The sequence below is a fragment of the Pongo pygmaeus genome, chromosome 19 (genome assembly GCF_028885625.2).
Source record: "Pongo pygmaeus isolate AG05252 chromosome 19, NHGRI_mPonPyg2-v2.0_pri, whole genome shotgun sequence".
Classification (NCBI taxonomy): Eukaryota; Metazoa; Chordata; class Mammalia; order Primates; family Hominidae; genus Pongo; species Pongo pygmaeus.
Genome location: NC_072392.2, coordinates 9,740,924 through 9,748,588, shown reverse-complemented (window position 1 = coordinate 9,748,588; position 7,665 = coordinate 9,740,924).

Here is a 7,665-nt window from a genome sequence, read left to right as displayed (position 1 = left end):
GATTCTCCTGCCTCAGCCTCCTGAGTAGCTAGGATTACAGGTGCCTGCCACCACATCCGGCTAATTTTTGTGTTTTTAGTAGAAATGGGGTTTCGCCATGTTGACCAGGCTTGTCTTGAACTCCTGACCTCAGGTGATCCGCCTGACTCAGCCTCCCAAAGTGCTGGGATTACAGGTGTAAGCCACCCTGCCTGGCCTTCCTTCCTATTTTGAGAGCTGTGAGGACTAAGTGTATTAGTGTATGTGAAGATCTGAGAATGATGCCTGGCACTTAGTCGGCACAATGGAAAGATTCACTGCTAGCATCTGCCGAGTGCAAAGCCCTGTTAGGTCCTGTGGGTGACAAAGAGATGCTGCAGAGATGAGTCTTTGTCAATGAGTTGGGGAAGCACTGGTGAAAGGCTCAGTGACCATGTCTGAGAGAAAGGCAGGATCAAGTGAGTGCAAACCCGCCAATCGTTTTCAGCCTGAAAGTCATCGGTCCTTAGATAATCAGTCAGTGAATTTTATCAGGTGTTTACAATGTTCTGGGAACTGTGCCATTTCTCCTGGAAGGAAGGAATCAAAACCCCTTTCATTTCTCGGAAAGAGAATGCCCGTTGAGGTCAGTTGTCCAGGTCTACTGTCTACTTATTACGCCCACAGACAAGCCAGTCTCCAGGGTGACCATTGCTCTAAACAACAAACCCATCATTAAATGGAGCCAGCGCTGGTCCTGAGTGATCTTCCCCAGCCAGGTTTGGGGAACTCAGGAGCAAGAGTCCATGTTCCCTCTTACGAGGCAGCAAAGAAAGATGGCGGCTGACTCAAGGTGGTTGGGCAGGAATGAACAAGGTGTTCACAGAGGAAGAACTGAGAATGCGGTAGTCTGACTCCAGGACGCCAACTATTTTTCCAGAATTCGTGAATTCAGCCCTAAACTTATTAGACTGGCTCAGAGTCTGCATGACACTGACAGCTTAACTGCCTTTCTGGTGTACCCCCTTGGAACCATCTGGGCTGATAGGGACTTCTCTGAAGACCAGGAAAACATCAGTTGGCCTATTTAATGAGACAGGAATTAGGTTTGCTCATGTAAATATTTTTGACTTATTAAACGCCTCTGAAGACTATGTGTATATAAAGCACGGTGGGGGAGGCACGGGAGATACAAGGCTCTGCCCTGCCCTCAAGGGGTCAGCTATAGAAACAAGTTAGTGTTGTGTGGCAGATGGGGTGAGGTGAAGGGTTGTGGGAAGATCGGAAAATTGCTAAATTATCTGAAGGTTAAAGGACATGTCAATCATGTAGATGCTGACCAATATCGCCAGTTACTCGTGTTAAGTCTGCATTGCATCTGAAAGACAGAATATAAAAATGGGGCATGAGGAACTCAGGTTTTTTTGAGTTGCCACGTGACGCAAGAGCGAGACAACATCTGCACAATGAACATTTGAGAGAAAAGAAAAAGAGCAATTTGACTGATCAGCGTGGTGAAACCCCATCTCTACTAAAGATGCAAAAATTAGATAGGCGTGGTGGCCCACGCCTGTAATCCCAGCACTTTTGGAGGCTGAGGCAGGCAGATCACCTGAGGTCAGTAGTTCAAGACCAGCCTGGCCAACATGGTGAAACCCAGTCTCTACTAAAAATACAAACATTAGCCAAGCATGGTGGTGCGTGCCTGTAGTCCCAGCTACACGGGAGGCTGAGGCAGGAGAATCACTTGAACCTGGCAAGTGGAGGTTGCAGTGAGCCGAGATCATGCCACTGCACTCCAGCCTGGGCAACAAGCGAGACTCTGTCTCAAAAAAAAAAAAAAAGAAAAAAAAAGAGCAATTTAAAAACAAGAGCATTTGGGAGGACAGGTAAATAGGAAGAATGCCAGGATCCATCTGTTTCTAATTTTCTCTCTCTGACTATTTTATGTTTTCTTTTCAATTATGAAATATTTCAATATATAGAAAACTATTTAATATAAGGAAACTATGACAGAAGTAAATACTGTCATCGTTGCCACAGATCTCTCTTTTTAAAAAGAAAAGAGACCAGGTGCAGTGGCTCACGCCTATAATCCCAGCATTTTGAGAGGATGCAGTGGGAGAATGCCTTGAACCCAGGAGTTCACGACCAGCCTGGGCAACACAGGGAGACCCCCCTCTCTACAAAAAATAGGGAGTGGAACAACGAGAACGCATGGATACGGGCAGGGGAACATCACACACCAGGGCCAGTCGCGGGGTGGAGGGCAATGAGAGGGAGAGCATTAGGACAAATACCTAATGCATGAGGGGCTTAAAACCTAGATGACGGGTTGATAGGTGCAGCAAACCACCATGGCACATGTATATATACCTATGTAACAAACCTGCACGTTCTGCACATGTATCCCAGAACTTAAAGTAAAATAAATCAATAGATAAATAAATAAATAAGAAAAAAAGAAAAGGAGTGAAATGTATGAAATAGCACTAATGCCTCACGTAAGTCCCCCTCACCTTCCCTTCCTCCTCATTCTCTCCCAGGAAGTAACCACCATCCAGGAATTGTGTGCACCCTTCCTTTGCATAGTTGTGCGTATTTGTTAAATGTAGAGGTAGCCATAAGCTACATATGAAGTTGTCTTGTATGATTTCAATTTGAATCACGTGAACGGCATCGTCTTATACTGGGATTGTCTCTTCCAAGGAGGTAAGACCGTCTTTTCCATTTTTTTTTATTGTGGTAAAATACACAAAACATAAAATTTACCACCTTAATCATTTTTGTGCAACCATCACCATCATCCATCCACAAAACTTCTCATCTTGCAAAACTGAAACTCCATACGAACTTCACATCCTTCCTCCCCTCAGCACCTGGCACCCACCATTCTACTTTCTGTGTCTGTGATTGTGACCACTCTGGATACCTTGCAGAAGTAGAATCATACAGTGCTTGTCTTTTTGTGGCTGGCTTATTTCACTCAGCATAATGTCCTCAAGGTTCATCCATGCTGTAGTGTATGTCAGAATCTCCTTCTTTTTAAGGCTAAATAATATCTCAGACACATCAGACACATTTTTTTTTTTTTTTTTTGAGACGGGTTCTTGCTCTGTCACCCAGGCTGGAGTACAGTAGCACAATCTCGGTTCACTGCAACCTCCCCCTCCTGGGTTCAAATGATTCTCCTGCCTCAGCCCCCTGAGTAGCTGGAACTGCAGGCGCGTGCCACCACATCTGGCTAATTTTTTGTATTTTTAGTAGAGACGGGGTTTCACCATTTTAGCCAGGATGGTCTCGATCTCCTGACCTCGTGATCTGCCCACCTCAGCCTCCCAAAGTGCCAGGATTACAAGAGTGAGCCACTGCTCCCGGCCCTCAGACACATTTTTAAGAAGTAAGGCTAGTCCAACAACCCACCATCTCATGTCATCCTTGCTTCCTCCTCTACAAGCCCCCTGCCACCTATACACAAACACCCCCAAAGATGGAGAGCACCCACTCTTCCAAAAGGAGGTAAGGAGTAGAAGCAGCTTCATGCAGCAAAGCAAGTGCTGGTCCTGATGGAAAGAAGACACCGCTAACAGGACCTGCATTTCACTTGGGGAACATGCAGGGTGGAGACAAGGGATGATACCGACCCAATGATTTACTGTTTACAAAAGCATGTGTAGGGTCGGGCACGGTGGCTCATACCTGTCTGTAATCTGAGTGCTTTAAGAGGCTGAGGTAGGAGGATCTCTTGAGCCCAGGAGCTCCAGACTAGCCTGGGCAACAATGCAAAACATTGTATCTACAAAAAATAAAAATAAAAACATCAGAGGCCAGGTGCTGTGGCTCACACCTATAATCCCAGCACTTTGGGAGGCCGAGGCAGATGGATCATTTGAGGTCAGGAGTTCAAGACCAGCCTGCCCAACATGGTAAAACTCCATGTCTACTAAAAAATAGAAAAAAATAAAAAATAAAAAACATAAAGGTTAGCCAGTCATGGTGGTGCATGCGTGTAATCCCAGCTACTCAGGAGGCTGAGGCAGGAGAATCACTTGAACCTGGGAGGCGGAGGTTGCAGTGAGCCAAGATCGTGGCATTGCACCCCAGCCTGGGCCACAGAGTGAGATGCCATCTCATAAAATAAAATAAAAACAGCAGCCAGGTGTGGTGGCATCCCTGTAGTCTCAGCTACTCTGGAGGCTGAGGTGGGAGGATCGCTTAAGCCCATGAAGTTGAGGCTGCAGTGAGCTATGATTGTACCACTGCACTCTAGCCTAGGCACAGAGTGAGACCCTGTCTCTAAAAGAAGAAAAAGCATGTGCGCACATTACCTTATTTAGCCCTTGCATCCTTTACCTACGAGTTCCAGGAATATTACTGCACCTCGAAGACCCCCAGGGGATGGTATAGTGATGTCATTTTTCTATATTCCGTAAGAGTAGCCTCCAAAACTGTTGACCAATCCTTCCCCAAACCTGTCCAGTGTCCTCAGGAGTGGAGCTTGACTTTCAATAAGGAAAGGCAATGAGGAGAACCAACACAGACTAGGAATAAAACGGCCAGGAAGAAAGGAAAAACAGAAGCTATCAGCCCCAGCAATGGGCCAGGCCTATGCAAGGTGCTGTATACATCACCTGTTATATTCTAATTCTACACAGTGGTGTGAGGAGGGTAATAATATGAGTTTTCCCATTTCCATTCAATAGCCATCAGATTCAGAAGGTTTAGGTGTGTGCCTGAGGCCACACACAAGTCAGAAGCAGCACTGAGATTCAGACTCGGGGCCATCCAACTCCAGACATTCAAAGCATAAAGTCTAGGGAATTTGGGTGGGTCATAAAGTCTAGGGAGTTTGAGTGGGTCAGGAACCACCTTGCAGGGTTGGCTTCTGACACAGCCACATTTGTCAGAGTAGGAGACAAATCTTTTCCCCCTCTCCTCCCCAGGTGAAGCTGTCACAGGGCAGGGGCCTGGGGCATTTTATGGGGAGAAGGGAAGCTGGAAGGAGTCCATTGAGGGTGGATTTTTCTCTGATGCAGAGATGAGCAGGTGCCCAGCCTTCAAGATCTGCAATTTGAAGCTAGGAGTGGTTCTGCTTGGGACCAAGGAGATTGAAGAGGCCCCAGAGGAGAAGGTGGGCTAGGACTAACTCTCATCTAGAGTTCAGCTTTCACATCCCAGGGTTTCCAGGATGGCCTCCAACTCCAAATATGCATTCATCCTGGTCAGTCTTAGCTCTCAATTCTTGAATTAGAAAATACTGTAATTTGGCCGGGCACAGTGGCTCACACCTGTAATCCCAGCACTTTGGGAGACTGAGGTGGGTGGATCATGAGGTCAAGAGTTCGAGACCAGCCTGGCCAAGATGGTGAAACCCCATCTCTACTAAAAATACAAAAATTAGCTGGGTGTGGTGGCGGGTGCCTGTAATCCCAGCTACTCGGGAGGCTGAGGCAAGAGAATTGCTTGAACCCAGGAGGTGGAAGTTGCAGTGAGCCGAGATCGCACCACTGCACTCTAGCCTGGGCAACGAGAGTGAAACTCCATCTCAAAAAAAAAAAATGAAAAGTAAAAAGAAAGAGAGAAAGGAAGGGAAGAAAGAAAGGAAAGAAAGAAGGGAAAGAAAGGAAGAAAGAAAATTCCATAATTTCAGAGTTAGGCAAAACTTCAGGATTCTTTCCTACATAGAATAGCAAAGCAGACAGGTATTTGGAGAAAGAATCTCTTTGTGGACGACAAAGTATGCTTTTGATTGGAATATTCCTTATCTGCCCTGTGGCAATTAAATTGAAAAAAAAAGAAAAATCTAAAGCCCTGCCCCTGAGTAGATCTGAGTTTTCATTAGTTCAACTAAAGCTCCCAGGGAACTTTGTCCAAATTCAAACATAATTCCATGACAAAGAATCCACCGTCCTGTCCTGCCTCTTCTCCATCATCAGGGACATGAGGCAAAATCAAAATTGTCTAGTGTTATTCAACCAAGTTCTGAGGAACTTGTAGGCTAATGGCTTGGAGCATCTTTTAGGCTTGTCGAGACCATCATCCAAATATCCAGGTAGGCAGATGCTTTCAAAGCATCAAGTCTAGGGGGTTTGGATGAGTTAGGAACCATCTTGCAGGGTTGGCTCATGACAGAGCCACTGACAGTAAGTCTGAGGGAGAGCAGAAACCACACAATAGTCTTCACACAGAGGTGCCTGTCAACGTCACCAATGACTCTACATCACTAAAGCTGACGCGCACTTCTCAGACCCTATCTTACTTGACCAATCAGCAGCATTGAACGCAGATAATAATAATTTATTAAAAGAAAAACTTGGCCGGGCACGGTGGCCCATGCCTGTAATTCCAGCACTTTGGGAGGCCGAGGTGGGCAGATCACAAGATCAGGAGATCCAGATCATCCTGGCCAATATGGTGAAACCCTATCTCTACTAAAATACAAAAATTAGCCGGGCGTAGTGGCGGGCGCCTGTAGTCCCAGGTACTCAGGAGGCTGAGGCAGGGGAATCGCTTGAACCCAGGGGGTAGAGGTTGCAGTGAGCTGAGATTGTGCCACTGCACCTCAGCCTGGTGACAGAGCAAGACTCTGTCTCAAAAAAAAAAGAAAAAAAAAGAAAAACTTCAGACGAGTTTTTTTGAGCAAAGAAAATACACATACAGGTAAAACTGTATATAGGCTTTTAAAAGTTAGGAAGTAGCTACCCTCAGGTCTGGAGAGAGACATGATGGGGTACGTAGGCAATGTTCTGTTTCTTGATCTGTGTGCTGGTCACGTGAATATGTTCAGTCTATGAAGATTCATCCAGCTCTACATTTACATGCGTGTTTCTAATATGTATATTAAATGTCAGTAAAATTCTGGGACTTCTTTAATCTTCCTGGTTATTTCTAATTTCCAAGAAAGAAATACAGTCTTCTTTACCCCCTCCACACACACACGCACATGCGCACACACACACACATGCACACACACATACACATGCACACACACACAGGCGCGGGCACACACACACTGCTCCTAGTCCTACTCCTGATTGGCTCAATGCTGTTTACCGCACAAATTAGGACCTGATTGTGATTGGCCTTCTGTTTTGGGAGGGCTCCAGTACTTGAACTGGGTTTCTGTCTCTTCAGTTCTAATCCTACTGAGTTTCCTTATGAAATGAAAATATTTCACATTTGGGATAAATTTTTAGTATCCTTAACCACTAAAGATAACAGTAGTTACCTTCCTATGGCCCGGGATCTATGCTAGGCTAACACTATGCAGTGTGGTTTGTCCTTCCCTTGGTCCTGCCCATTTTACAGACAGGGAAGCTAAGGCTCAGAGAGGTGAGAAACACTCCCAAAAGTGTGCTCTTTCTGATATTTCCTGTCACACCTCCAAGTGGTTCTTTCTGCAAAAGGCTTCATTCTGTTTAGCAGTTTTCTATGCTTTTCATCTCCAATTAGAAAGCAAAGGCCAGATGGTCTTCTGCCACATCCATCCAAACTACCTGGAAGCTACCTGATTATGAGGGTTACTAGAAGTGAGGGCAAGGATGTTTATGCTGAAAATCCCGGGTTTGGATCGTTCGTGCTCAGTCCCAAACCGCAGAGGAAGCCTCTAATAGTCAGGCAAGCCAGGAGAGCTTTGGCAAGAGCCCTGAAATCAGACCCAGCCAGCATGTGTTCCTGAATATCAGAATAGACACTATATTTACCCTG